Genomic DNA, 15,785 nt, shown 5'->3' on the forward strand with positions numbered 1-15,785 from the left:
ACACTTCACAGTCCTGGATGTGCTGATAGAGAAGATAGAAATGTCCATAAAGAGATCAAACAATGAAGTAAGTAACTGGCTAAAACTAAATGTATAGAAGAGAGAGCTGGATAAAAAACAACAGAATTGTGAGAGCTTTGAGGGATATCTAAGATGTCTGAAGGAAGGGAAGACATGGGAAAAATATTAATTACCAAAATTATTAATTATTAACACTGAAAAGAAAAATGCAATCAAAAAATCATCACACACAAAATCTGTGTTTATTGACTCCACTTCTCCTTTCAGCATCAACCCCTTGCAATCTGGTTTCCATCTTCCTTGCTTAATTGAAATTGCTGTCTTCAAGTTCTCCAAGGATCTCTTAATTATCAGTATCCATGTCTACCCACACTATGTATGAATATAAGCTAGGGCTATATCTTGGGCATCTGTCTCTCTCTACAGTGACTCCCTTTCCCACAAAACTAGCCTATGTCCCTTGTACAGAATATTCCTTCACTCATCTCTTTGCCCTCACATGGACTACTCCCTAAGTTTGGAATGCAATATCTTCTCATCTCTACTTCACAGAATACATAATTTCCTTCAAGGCTTATCTCAAGTGCCACTTCTTACATGAAGCCTATTCAGATCTCCTCTCCTCACTCCTCACCCTAGTTTCTAGTGTACTCTTTCCTGAACATTCTTTGTACAGTTTTGCAATCATGATGATGAAATATGAACTTGTAAAGTGGAAAATAAATTTATTCAGGGAAAGGATTGTTCACTTTGGCTTTATATTTCTGGCTGGTAGATAGTAGGTGCTTCCTAAATGAATGGAATACTACTACTCCTAATAATAATACTCATTATTTTATAAATATTTACTAAATTGAATTGATTTAAAACTAGTTCAACCACCTCAATTCACCAAGCATTCATCAGTGCCTACCGTTGGTCAAATTCTTTGTTAGGCACTGTGGTAAAGAGAAAAATAAATAAGATACTACTTCTACCCTCAAGAGACTTACTATTTCATGTAGAAGATATAATATATATGTTCACACACACATATATATGCATAACTGTAATCATTCTTAGAGCCTAAGGGAGCTATAGACAAAGTTCTATGTGAGGTCTTAAGGAAGAAAGTATTATTTCTGATGACACACATGATGATAATAAAAATAATTTATATTTATGTGGCACCTTATGGTTTACAATATGTTTTCTTTCCAAAAAAGTCTGTGAGGTAGGATCAGGGAAAGCGATCATAGAGAAGAGAACATTTGGGAATTAATGGATGATGAAAATTTTGGCATATTGGGGGCATGGCAGAATTTTAGGTGCAAGGAATAACATGAGTAAATGCTTGAAGGTAGTGAAGCAGGGAATGTGTATAGGTGCCAACAAATAGTCTGGTTTTCTTAGAGCATAAATCTGTCACTACTTCTAACTTTAGGCTAAACATATAACCTCACTGGGTCTCAATTTCTTCATCAGTAAGATCAAGGGGGTGGAATAGATGATTTGGAAGGCCACCATCTTTAGACGGGGTCAGGTACGGATAAAATCTACAGAAATTCTAATAAAAATATGCGTTTTAAACCATGAAGCACCATTCCAATGGAACCTAGAGCTTACTTTGACTAGATCTTTTCAGAGAAGGGTACATAATTTTTCTTGATTATTGTCAGTTTCTAATTTGTTCAAAATTTGATTAGAAAATGAAATAGCTTGTTCATAACCATTCCAAATTAAAAATCATCTGCACATTTCATTTTTCCTATCAACGATGTTGAAAACTCATTGTAATATAGGTACAAGCAAATGCTTAAAATTCTGATTTTATATATCCAGCAAAAGCTCTGTGGAATTTCATATCATTAGCATGAAAAGAAATCACTGTAAAATATACCCAAACTGATAAGGAAATATTGTGGACTAATTTTATTTCTAAAAAATCATTGAAAAAGTTTTGGAGTTAAATTGTACAAAAATGGTCATAATATGTTGATAAGACCTCTGCTGAGTTATTCATTATTTTACTTTCTGTTAGAATTACTGACTATTCTTACTGATTCTACAGTAGATCAGAATACAATATAATTCAACTAAATCCACCAGTTTTTTAAAGTGCTGTCATGCGCTGGGCCCTGTAGTGGCTTCTGTGATACAAAGACAAACAAGAAGCAGTTCTTGACCTCAAAGAGTTCACATTGTGTTGTATTACCATGTACACTTTTAAGTACAAGACAAGGAAAACTGAGTAGGGAGAGATGCATAGCCCATGAGGGTAAGCTAAAAGGCTTCTTGGAAGAAGTAGTACCTGAATCAGACCTTAAAGGGAGACTCAGAGGCAGAAATGAGGAGAAGGAGCATCCCAGGCATGGAGATGAATTGGGCAATTGCCTGAAAGGGAAAAAAGGTGAACTTTAGGATTACGTAGCTGGTTTGTAGGTCAATGGAAGCCATATGGTAGCGGCCTTAGATGCCCATTGGAGATCTCTCTTCGTATTTTAATCTCAGAAGCAATAAGGGGTCACTAAAACTTTTGTAAATAGGGAAGTGTGACTGAGGTCAGATGTGTGACTTAGGAAGATTATTTTGGTATTTGGAGGGTGGATCAGAGAGGAGAGAGACTGAAAATAGAAAGAATAACTAATAAATTATGGTAATATTCCAAGAGAGAGAGCATGAGGCCTAGAACAAGGGAGGCATCTTTGTGAACAGAGATAAAGGGATGGACACAAGAGCAATTCTAGAAATAGATTTCTGAAGACTTAACAGCCTGAATCTTAGGATCAAGAGCTAGGCTGAGCTCATGACTCTCCCTCAGTTTTTTGCTAACACTGACCTAGACCATTCATTTACAAATCACTCCTCCCTCTGTCTAATACCGTGAAACAAATGAATAAAAAAAAATTACTTTAGCTCCTGTCTCTCACAAAGGGGTTCCACTGACACTTGGGTTGGTTAAGTAATGGAAGTGAAGGAAAAGGGAAAATGACATGGTGTGGCTGCCATGGAAGTTGGGGAAATAAGGACACCTATGTCCCATGTTCTACTACTGAAAAGAAAAGTATTAGGATGTGTCAGGCCCTCCTGAGGAGAAGTGGAATGACTTCGTGTCTCAGCCTGCCTCACTCACAGCACTGATTCCCTTGTGATGCATTTTTAAAAAGTTTTATTGGTGTCCTTTTTAATATCAGTACTACTTTCCATCGGTTTTCCTCTTCCTGCAATGGAAGCCTACCTTATAACAAATAAGTATTATTTAAACAAAATATATCAATGCATTAGTCATGTTTCAATATGCAAGCCTCTTCTGCCAGGAGATGGAAAATATATTTTACCACCAGTCCTCTGAAATAATGACTGGTCCATGAATTCAGAATTCTGAATTTTTTATGGTATTTTTCTTTCAATTATTCTAATTATTGTGTAATTTTTTGTTTCTTATTTCTCTCTTCATTCATATGTCTTATCAATTTTTTTCTGAATTTTCCATATCCATCATTTCTTATGGTATAATATTTTTCCAGAAGATTACAGATTCAGGCTAAAATCACATCTACCATATGATCTCCCATTCCTTCCCATTGACGAATTCAGCATTCATCTTACATGTGGTCACAAACCCATTTTAGTTCATAGTTTTTAATCGTATGCCCCTGGTTGAAGGGAATACATTCTGGATCCTACTTTCTTCAAAAGGAAAAGGAACTTACTTATACTGTGTCATGGTCTAAGAGAGCAACTCTTAGGTGCTTGGGGAAACAGGATTCTGCCATCCCTATCACCACCAACACCAAACACTGACCAAGAATCTTGGGAATGTAACCCTCAGTACACAACACTCAAAGCCAACACTCAGAGGAACAACCTACTGTGGAATCATGAAATCCTGTCAATGAGGAACAGCTACTGACAGCACAGAAAAGAAAATTCTTTAGGTGAAAGTCCTTGACACTATCAAAGGATTCAACTTCAAAAAGAGATATGGGTTTGTTAATGGAAATGGCTCTAAAAGAGATATTAATACTAGCTTTGCCATTACAACCTAAGGATCACTGAAGCGTTCTTTCCACTTTGCAGTGGAATCCCCCTGTATCTGTTGTCTCTCTCTATTAGACTGAAAACTCCTTGAAAGCAGATATTGTTTCTCTTTTCTATTTGTATTTTCAGAACTTAAAGAAGAGCTTTGCATGTACAATGATGTATGAACTGCTTTTCATAGGGTTTCAATTCATGAACTGCAATGGTCAGGTTACATGTGTTTCTATTGATACTAGATTGACTTGGAACATTAGACCTTCCTTGGCCAGATGAAACCACATTGAGCTAGTTAGTTTTATCAACTGAAGGTTAGATTTTGTGTCATACAAAGATGTTTCATTTCTTTCTTGTGTTTTTAATTCTATGCTATTAAAAATGGCTTTTACTCCAAGGAATATGCCAAAGTTGTAGCACTTAAAGAGCATGCTTCAATGACTTAAGATATTCCAATGGCCTTTGGTGTGGGGAAGTCAAGAGTTTCAAACACCAGGTCAATAAACCCTGAGTAAGTGCTACTGGCATTATGCTAAGCTCTGGGGATACAAAGAAAGGTAAAAGAAATTTCTTCCTCTCAAGGAATTCACAGTCTCATGGCTAAGAGACTTATCCAAGGCCCCGTACGCAATAATTGGTGAAGCCAGTGTTAGAGCACAGTGTCCCTTCCTTATCCAGTGTTCTTTCCATTGTCCCCCGTTGCCTTTTGGACCGCCACTTTTCACATTACCAACATCAGTGAATGCTAAGTGTTGCCTCCCTATGAATTTCGCAAACAAACCTTCCTTCTTCTCTTGGTTTAAGATTCTTATTAAATATAATTAGGACTCAGTTTCCTCATCTGTCAAAAAGGAGATTGGAACAGAGATTCCAAATTTCTACTTTTAAACATGTAAGCATATATTTCCATGATCCCATGATCGTTATATTGACTTAGCTAATTTCCCGTCAATCCAAAGGCATTCTACTGACAGTCCTGAACTTCTGAAGCTGGGAACAAGTATATGCAATATTACTTGGTGATGCAAAGCACCACTCATTTGTCCCTTTTCAACCTGCTTCTCCATCCCCACTGGAGAGGACTTTTTTTTTTTAGTTCAATCTTCTCTCCTAAGTTTTTTCTCCAGCTAAGAGAGAGCCAGCCATTCACTTAAGATGACCAGTTCTTTTAAATTACTTTCTGTATTTTTCACCCTGATCTCATTAGCATGCATAAGTTGCACAATTAAACTGTAGAGTCATTGAATGTCAGAGCAGGAAGGGACCTTGGAGATCATCTAGACCAATCACCTCATTGGACAGATGAGAAAACTAGTAGTTAGTGATTTTTTAAAGTGTAGGGATTGGCTTTTTTTCACGGGGCTAGGAGTGGATTACTCTCTCTCTCTCTGTGTGTGTGTGTGTGTGTGTGTGTGTGTGTGTGTGTGTGTGTGTGTATTTTAATGCAGAATTAAAATAGAACGAGCAAGAACTACAGAAGTCATTTAGCCAATTATACTGCACCTAGATAGGGACTGCATTTAATCTGTTCCAGAAAGATGATTGAAATTATTTTTAAAAAATCTCTGAAGAGATTGTCTAAATGCATTTGGTAATGCATTTCAGGGTTATGCAAATAAACCAATTGTTAAACACCCCAAATAGCAACATTAAAGAAAGACTGTGGCAAGATATTTGGGGCTGAAGGATCATCCTTTTCAATATTAAATAGAGAAATGAACAAGTAATAAGTCCATGAAATTTTCATGTTCTGGAAAATAATTTTGTATCAGAAGCACTGCCTCTTTTTATATGAAGGTGGCAAACTCACCAGGCTCCAATGACAAGAGAATATGTTTGCTTAATGACTTATCAGAGCTATTGCCAGGCCCAGTTTATGAGCATGGCCAGGGCTGTTGCTATGTCGGTGATGAATTGCAGTGATAGGTCCAAGGATATCAGAGCCCAGCTGCAAAGTGAATTAGAGCCCATCAACTCCACGGCATGAAAATTACCAAGATTTCTGGTCAAAGTCATGTTGCATAAATGTTGATGGACGGAAGTGTGGAGAGCTCAATGAGTCCATCCTTCAATTACACAGCTCATTCTTTTCCTATCAAATTTACTTTCTTATCTACATCCTCCCATTCACCAATGGTGTTATATGTATTCATACTATAGTCTCAAGTTTCTTTCATTTTAGTCTTCAAGGGAACATGTTTAATGACTTTAACGATATTTTATTGATGCTTCTTGATTTTTCACAGCAGTCATTTACTATATACACCTGCCTCCTCCTCTACCTTTGAGGCCTTCCTTGTAATCAAGAACAAAGACAGGTCAGACAAAAGCCACTGACACAAAGACCACATCCAACAGTACAAGTCATTCTATGACTGCAAAATCCTATTTGCAGGATCCAGATTGGTCATTACATTGAATTTGACTTCAACTAACTTTTACCCCTCTCCTTGTTTAGATTAGGATCATACAATTAGAGACAGATCAGGAAGAGTCCTTAGCAATTGTCAGTTTCAACTTTCTCACTTTCAGATGAAAATACTGGGGGTCAGTGAGAAAAAGTGACTTGTCTAAATAACACCATCAAGGTTTCAGATTCAGGTCTTCAGACTCTAGATGCAACAGTCTTTCTAATATTCATTGTGTCTATTTATCTCTTGGTCCTATGCATTTCATCATGTGCTTGTTCATATTTTTTCCTATGTTTCTTGTGAATCTTGTATTTGTTTCTTCCTTTGACTCAGTGATACCTCATATTCATGCATCACAATTTCCTTGACTCTCCTCAAATCAATGGGCATCTACTTTGATCCATGTTTTTCCTGTTTGTTTATTTGTTTCCACCAAATGTGCAGCTGTAAATATTTTGGTATATATGATGACTTTCTTTCTTCCTTTGACTTTCTTTGGATATATGCCTCGCAGCAGGTCAAAGAATATGAATATTTTAATAACTTTTTTTGCTTAGTTCCAAATTTCCAGGAAGACTGTACCAATCCACAGCACCACCGAGATTGCATTAATGTGCATGTTTTCCCACAGATTAATATATTTTCTGAAGAGATAGTTGATAAAGATGTTAGATGGCATATGCTCAGTGCTGATTAGGTAATATTGGAATTACCCTTTTCCTCCTCTATTTTAGACCCCACCCCACTCCCAACTGACACAGTTGTGCTCTAAGTTAGAAGCTTTGTAGCCAAGTTTCAGAGAGAATTAATTTTTATGGCTTAGTTATAAACCCATGAAAAATATGGCCTTATAATAGAAATGCTGATATAACCTTTATACATGCCCTGCCATAATTCAAGATGCTATAAAATACTGTATTCAAAAAGTCAAGTAGAATGGTATGCAAAGTTAATGTTTTCTGGGAGAAGAAGAGTAGAAACTGCTCAGTTAAACACTGTCACCCTAGTTCTTAGCTTGTCTCAGACTCCAGTCAATCAATTAATTAATGACAAGCATTTGTTAAATGCTTGCTGTGTGTCAGGCACTGTCCTACGCATAGGACAGTGATGGAAAGTTAGACTTTACTCTTGGGTGAGGGTAAAATCCAGAGACATATATTTTCCATAGGTAAAGATGAGAGTGTTTAACTCAGAAATACACTACTTCCAATACAAAAATTGAACTATTTGAATACTATTTAGAGTTCTTTGTAAAGAATATCATTTTAATTTGAGATTTCAATTTAGGTTTGATTGGAAATGGAACATGCATGCTATTTATCCCCTAGCTATCACATTGGGCAAGAAAAAAAAAGCCTGAGTACTCAGACATATCATCAGGTCAGCAAGACGCACATTATACTTTCCGCTCTTTGTCATATGATCCTAGATTCCCCATCAGGTCATTTCAGGATACCTCATCGTACTGCCGAAAAAGCTTAGCCACTCTCACTGGGTGAAATGCTTAAAAGGTTCCAGGGGTTGGCTGGCATTCCAAAGTTTATTTGAGCTAATCTTCTTTCTCATTGGTCTGTCTGTACAGCTCAGTGAAAACTGGCTCTTCTGTGAATACTTTCCATGCTTCCTGGTCTTACTGGTATCAGAAATCCAACAAGAATTGTTTCTTGAGAGACATAGTTTTGCAAGAGTTTTTTTTTTCCTCCCCCAGGTAAAGAAACACATTTTATCCAAGGACACAGAGAGCATCTGTTTGTTATTTATTTGGGACTCATGGTAACTACTGGAGATGGTATTTACCAAAGCCAGTCTAATTGGGGGTAGTTATTACTTCTTCCTGGGTATTATTTGGTATTTACACTTTCTCCAGTAGGTCCCAAAGCACCCTGGCTGATTGATTATGGAGACCAAAGTTACCAAAGGCTAAATTCTGTGCTGGAACTGTAATGCAAATTGGTGGAAATTTTAGTTGTATTTTTATACTTGGTAAACAGTGATTGAATGCCAAGAATGTGTTAGGCTGGGGAGAAAACAAGGAGTTTGACGTGACCTGTGCTGAGACTATGCAGGCATGGCTTTACCAAGAGGAAGGGTAAAAGATGCTAAGTTTAGGGAAAGAAACTACTAGACACTGTTTTCTGAAAACTGAATTTGGTCAAATAAGCATTTATTAAATCCATACTGTGTGTAAGGCTCAGGACTGGGTACTGGGCATACAGACAGAGCTTACATCTCAAATTACATTAAAGAAGAGGATGCTTTTCCTTCAGACCATCTATCCCTTTCACGCTGTTCGTGAGGATCCTTTAAGAAAATAAGAGAGTTTGCTCTGATATTCAATAATAGTAGTTTACATTGGTATGGAACTTTAAGGTTTTATGAAGTATTATATATATAAATGATTCAGTCCTTCTTTACCTCTTCCTAGTGCTGGGCACAGTTTGGACACTCAAGCTTTTTGGTTATTCTTTCATCCCCAGGGTGATCCTGTTGTTTCTCAGTTCTACTCCTTCCTCTCTGACCGATCCTTTGAAATCTCCTTGGTGGTATCATTATCCTTCCTTCCTTCTTTCTTTCCTTCCTATTCCTCTCTCCACCCCCTTTCCTTCTCCTTCTCCTTCTTCTTCTTTCCCTTCTCTTCTTCTCCTCCTCCTTTTTCTTTTTCTTCTCCTCCTCTTCCTCCTCCTTATTCTTCTCCTTATTCTTCTCCTCCTCCTTTTTCTTCTTCCTTCTTCTCCTTTTTCTTCTCCTCTTTATTCCTCTCCTCCTCCTTCTCCTCCTCCTCCTCTTCCTTCTCTTCATATCTCTTGAACTCACCAACTGTTTACTGGACCGTTCCAAATGAATGTACCATAGTCAACCCAAATTTTACATGTACAGTACTGAACTTGTCTTTTCTCCTAAACTCATCCTGCCTCCTAATCTCCCTATTTCTGTTGAGGATATCACCATTCTTCCAGTCAGTCAGATTCATTCCAGGAGTCCTCCATATCTTTGGCTCTTCACTTTTATTTACTCACCATATCCATTCATTTGACAAATCTTGTCAGTTCTTTAGGTATAACATCTCTCATAGCCATCTCCTCATTTAATTCACAATTTACTACTCAAGTTTGGACCCCTATTACCTCTCACATAACCTTCTATTCGTCTCTCAGAATTCAGCCCATTCCCTTTCCAATCCATATTCTACATAGCTGTCTAACTACTATTGTTGAATTGCAGGTCTGTGCATGTTAATCCCTTGCTCAAGAAACTTCAATGACTCACTGTTGCGTAGTTGTGGTTTGTCCTTCATTCTTGAAGAGGACCATGACATAACGGAGGTGATGACTTAACTTGCAGTTGACTTTGATTTGACTGAGGGAGGGCTGTGCAAAGTCACCAGCCTCATTTTCTCCTCCAGAGTCATCTGGGTTCAGTGGTCAGATAAGGATCAGTAAGACTGGAGATGACCCAGGATACAGTGAGAGACCCTGGCCCTTTTAAGCTAAGTCCTTTTCAAGTTCTCACTTTGAGTGAGGCAATGTCCATTCAGTGAATTGACCTCTTTAAGAAGTAAGTCAGGGGATGGACTCCGATTAAAAAAAAAGTCTAACAGGGAGGTGATGACCCTCAAGATTGCTGGACAAAGAGACACAATTACTATTTACATTCATTCTGAGCCAGGAAGGACCAAAAAACAACCATTAAGTGGTACCTGGGCAGGGAACAATAAGTTGTCCAATCCTAGAGATGCAGAGTGAATTGGGTTTGAGGCTTGGTCTTTGAAAAAGAAATCTAGCTGGTGAACCCCAAGTTAACTAGGCAGATTTAGGCCTACAAAATTTACCTTCCTTTAGGTAGAACACCCTGAGATAAGGGGAGGGAATGAGAGGGGAGGATGGTAGGAGCTAATATTTTGTTCCCCTTATGTTCTCTATTTTGCATTTAAAGTCCTGCATCATCTGGCTCCTTCCTACCTTTATCAAGTTTATTGCACATTATTCTGCATTCTGTGTTCTGGCCAAGCTGACTTCCATCCTGTACAAGTTGCTCATTCCTGTACATGATATCCCATATTTAGAGAGCAAGCTATCTCCTGTACTTGCAACGTTCTCCCAGCTCAGTGGTCCCAATAGGAAACTACTCTAGCACCCTACAAGGGAAAACTTAAGTGTCCCTTCCTTCAAGAGGCATTTCCCATTTCCCAAAGTTATTCGTTCCCCTCTGTTCTGAAAGCACTTAAAATACACAAATCTTGTATTTTCCTATTTATGACTATATTTTATCTTCCATCGTTTTCCAATAGTAGAAAATAAATTACTTAAAACCAGGGACATTTTTGGCTATTTCTTTTTATCCCTAGTACTTAGCCCAGTTCTGGAAAGTATTATAAACATTTAATAAAAGCATATCAATTATTTCATTTGATCCTAAGAACACCACTGTGAGATAGGGCTTACAAATATTATCTCCATTTTACAGCTGGGGAAACTGAGGCTCAGAGAAGGTAAGTCACACAGGTAAGATCATAGTTTTAGAACTGGAAGGTGATCTTAGAGGTATCTAGTCCAAACCCTTATTTTAGAGGTAAGCACTGAGGCACAGGGGGCTTATGATTTGCCCAAGGTTATTCATATAGTTTACAGAGTTGATTATAGATTTAGGTTCTTCGACTCCCAATTTCTTAACTTGTGGTCTGTGAGTTTGATTTTTAAAAAATTATTTTGAGACTATCCTGCAATAAGATTGGTTAACTTTGTAATCCCATGTATTTTATTTTATGCATGTAAAAGCCTCATTCTGAGAAAGTTTGCTAGGCTTCACCAAGTTTCCAACAGGGTCCATCCATAGCACAGAAAAGGTTAAGAAACCAATCTCTAAAACCACATTGGTCCCACTTCAAGAATTTCATTACTGACTCTACATGGACAGCTCAGAATATCTTCTCATTTAGGATTTTCAGACCACAGTACCATGTTCCCAGTCACCAAAGGACATACTGGCATAGCCACACTTTGCCTGCTCCTGTTCTCTCCGAAGTCATCCTCTTTGAAGCAAGAAGGGACTGCTAGGGAGTTCAGATTTGTCGAGCCAAGAAAACAGGGAGTCAGATGTCCCAGCAGCTTTCAGTGAGTCCTGCTTCTCACCACCCCCAGAGCAACCATGAAAGTAGGAGGGACCAGATGAAGACATTTAAAAATTTGGGTCTGCTCCACTGGAATGTGAGAGCAAGCCTAGGCTTGTCTGCTGGGATGGTGGCTTGGGGGTGAGGGGTTCTCTCATTTTAACCTCTGTAGAGCTGGGACTTTGGCAAGCTAGGGCAGCTTCCCTTTGAAAGCTAGCTCCCCCCACTGCCTCCTCCCGAAAACAAAAACATAAATACAAAACAAAAACCAGGGTCAACTATGTGTGTTTACATACACGTTTTTATTTTATATGTTTTATGTGTCTACATGTGTGTATATACGTATATATGTTTTTCATTTTTAATTTACCACATAATCCCGTTGGAAACTCAAAGGGAGGAGTATATATTTGAAAGCTGTAACGGTCAGGTCCTGCTCTTTACCTTAAAACTGTAACTGAGAGAGAACTCCGTGACTGTCTATTTCATTGGGGGTGGGCAGAACTGGGGGTTTCCCTTCTGAGAAAGGCTAGAATGTTGGACTTGGAATCAGAAAGATTTGAATTCAACTCATGTCCTTGCTAATTATGATGTCTATGATCCTGGGTCAGGCATTTAACATCCTTGATCTTTATTTTCCTTATCTGTGAAATGAAGAAAATAAATCCTTTTTCCATCATCTCTCTAGGTTGTTCTCAAACTTGGTAGAGATACTGTATGTTAGAATAATTGACACACTTTAAGGCATTTTACAAAAATCTTATTCTTATCTCATATATATACATATATATGTGTGTGTGTGTGTGTGTGTGTATTATATAATGTATGCTGAGAAAGAATCCATTTATATATAAGATCAAGTTTTAAAACAAAATATGACAACACACACACACACACACACACACACACACACACACATTAGCCCACACTTGGAATTGAGAGTCACCTTCTGGTGAAAGAATGAAAGAGAACTGAGGAGCTTTTTCTGAGATTGTTCAAAGGATAGTAACATAGGACCATAGATTTAGAACTAGATGTGATGTCAGAGATCTCCTAGTCTAAGTCTCCTTATTTTACATATGGGGAAACTGAGTCTCAGATTAAGTAACTTGGATAAAGTCACAGAGTGGGAATCTACGTCCTCTGATTTTGAATCTAACATTCTTTCCACTATACTGTGCATTGTGGTCCTTGTAGCAAGCAAATCATTTATGTGACAGTTTGAAAAGGTTACCTGTCTACATCCCAATCTGTGTTTTATATGGGCATGGAATGAACATTCTCATGAGCCTGCCCATGTGACATAGATAAAATAAGCTTTCTTCTTGCCACATGCGTGTGATCTAAAATGAAAAAAACATAAAGGGACTCAGAAATCACCTTGTGGGAATTCACCATCTCCCAAGATCTTTGGTAACCTTGGGAATTCATTACAAGTATCCAGTTTTGTCACGAGTTGCATGTTGAGTGGACATGGTTGAGAGAGCAGAAGATTAAGCTTGCTTTAATACCTCTCTTTTACATCATAGGAGCCCCTGTGCTCCTGTTCAGAAGAGTGAAAAGAAAGAGAAAGTTATAAATAAAAATTTTGGAGAATGACAACCCCCTTGAGTCGGCTGTCTGAAACTCTATATCCTGCTTTTATGTCTGCCTAATCCAACACATGAGGTGTGGTCATGAAGTCACATAACTTAACTTCCTTTTAACAGGAATCGCACAACTGAAAGAGGGTTGTCACCCTACAAAGTGGTCACCAGGAAGGCTAGATATTTCAACCATGCTGACTTTTCCCCATGAAAGTCTGGAACTCCTCTTTTGGAACCCATGATCTATTCATTTGAAAGTCTACAATGGCAGCAAATAAGAGCAACCAGGTGGCACAGTGGGTAGAGTGCTCACCCAGGGACAGGCAGACTCATCTTCCTGGGTTCAGATTTGGCCTCAGACACTCATTAGGTTTGTGACTGTGGGCAAGTCACTTAATTGTTTGCCTCAATTTTCTCATCTGTAAAATGAACTGGAGAAGGAAATGGCTAACCGCTCTAGTATCTTTGCCAAGAAAATCTCCAAATGGGGACATGACTGAAAACAAGTGCTTAATAAATCCTTTTTGAATGATTGACTGAATGAGAGAGAATAAGAGAGAGAAAGACAGAGACAGAGAGACAGAGAATGAGAGAGACAGAGAGGTGAAAGAGAAGGAGAGAGGGACAGAGAGACAGAGAGAGAGAAGGAGAGAGAGACAGAGGGGGAGAGAGAGAGAGAGAGAGAGAGAGAGAGAGAGAGAGAGAGAGAGAGAGAGAGAGAGAAAGTTTGTGAGTTAATTATATCTGAGTTTTAGGAACATCATTTTGGCAGCTATGTGGAAGACGCTGGAAGCAGAGGGACCAATTAGGAGGCTTTTGCAACAGTGCATATAAGATATGATGAGGGTCTGAAATATGTCCTTATGTTTTTGAAGTTTAGAATTACTTGAATACTTTAAGTATATTTGATTTTATCAGTGTGGACACTCTCTCTGCTGATGCAGATAGCAACTCCTCCACCCCTTAAGAGTTTCAGAGGCCCAAATTATTCATCACCCTTTGGGGTGAGCATCTTCAGACTGAGCTAGGTTGGTCCTTAGACAACAGACACAATCTTTCACCAAGCCTACAGTTGAATCTTTTCCAGCTTGGTAGGACTTGCCAGTGTGTGTCATCATCATGTCATTGTAATAATTATAACAACTGACATTGACATAGGCTTTAAAGTTTGCAAAACATTCTCCTCCATTACTTAAGTTAAGTCTTACAACTCTCTGAAGTCCGTGGTTTGTTCTTGGTCACATAGCAAGCATCATAGATGGGATTTGAAACCAGGTCTTCCTTACTTTGAGTCTAATGCTCTACCTGCTAGGTCTTTCTGCCTCTGTATTTTCATAGCTTAATAGAAGGCAGAAGAAATTCCTTCTCTAATTTCTCTTAGATTAATATGTATATTTGAACAGTTTGCTGTTAATGGTGATTTAACTCTACTAGAAATACAAACATATCTAGTATCTTAATGCTTCCCTACAATTTCTTTATTGAATAATAAATAGTTCCATATATAAAGATTATGCTATTGACTCACCACACATAGGACTTCAAGTGGTTTTTCCAGTAATAGTGATGGATTATGCTGAACCCATCATATGTTGATTGCCTGTTCCTTAATATGACCAATGGCATACATTGCATCAGATAGCTAGTTTATGTTTTAGGTCTGTAGTCTCCAGCCATGGACTATTTTTTTAATTACTAACATGAGATTTGACTAGATGATCCCCTAAAATTCCTTCTGGCTCTAAATACCTAAGTCTCTGAATGTGGAGGAAAACAAATCTAATTGACCCATATGATAATCAAATCCATAATCTTTGGTTTCATTAGTCCTGACTATAAGTTTCTACTAAATGTTTAGATAAAATCAATTCAGGGATAAGAGAAATAGACAAACTTGATTTGACCATATCCTTTACCTGTTCTTCTGGAAACTGCTCCTGAAAAGAACAACAGGTAAATCATGTCTTTTAGGAATCCTTTGTTGTCATTGTTGCTTGGTAATTTTTTAGTTGTGTTCAACCCCTTTTAGGACTTTCTTGGCAAAGAGCGGTTTGGCCTTTCCAACTCCAGCTCACTTTACAGATGAGGAAACTAAGGCAAACAGGGTTAAGGGACTTGCCCAGGGTCACATAGCTATTAAGTGTATGAAGCCAGATTTGAACTCAGGAAGATCTTCCCTATTCCAGACCCAGTACTCTATCTACTCCTCCACCTAACTACATTTTGGTGATCTTAGGTTATTGTGCTATAAGGGATGGCTGGAAAATAAATCATACAATCTCTTATTCCAAACTCTTCTCTCTCAGGTTTTTTGCTAAGGTTGATCCAATCCTCCCCAAAGATGCTTGGTTGCAGATTTCAGTGGCATAAGCAGCTTTATCATCACTGTATATCTTGCAGGTAAATTGAGACTTGAAACCTTGAGACGTGATTAATTGGACTCATCTTATTTTCAGTGACAGGATTGAGTTACAGGATCTTAGGCTTTTGAGCTGGAAAGAAGAGCCTTGTAATAATCCAACTCCCTCCTTTTTAGATGAGGAAAATGAGGCCCAGTGACTAGAGTGACTTGTCCAAGGTGATTAAATTTTATTTTTTTTTAGTATAGGTGCGTGATAGATTTTGGTCCCATCTTAAGTGAGACCA

The sequence above is a fragment of the Notamacropus eugenii genome, chromosome 6, assembly GCF_028372415.1.
Source record: "Notamacropus eugenii isolate mMacEug1 chromosome 6, mMacEug1.pri_v2, whole genome shotgun sequence".
Taxonomy (NCBI): domain Eukaryota; kingdom Metazoa; phylum Chordata; class Mammalia; order Diprotodontia; family Macropodidae; genus Notamacropus; species Notamacropus eugenii.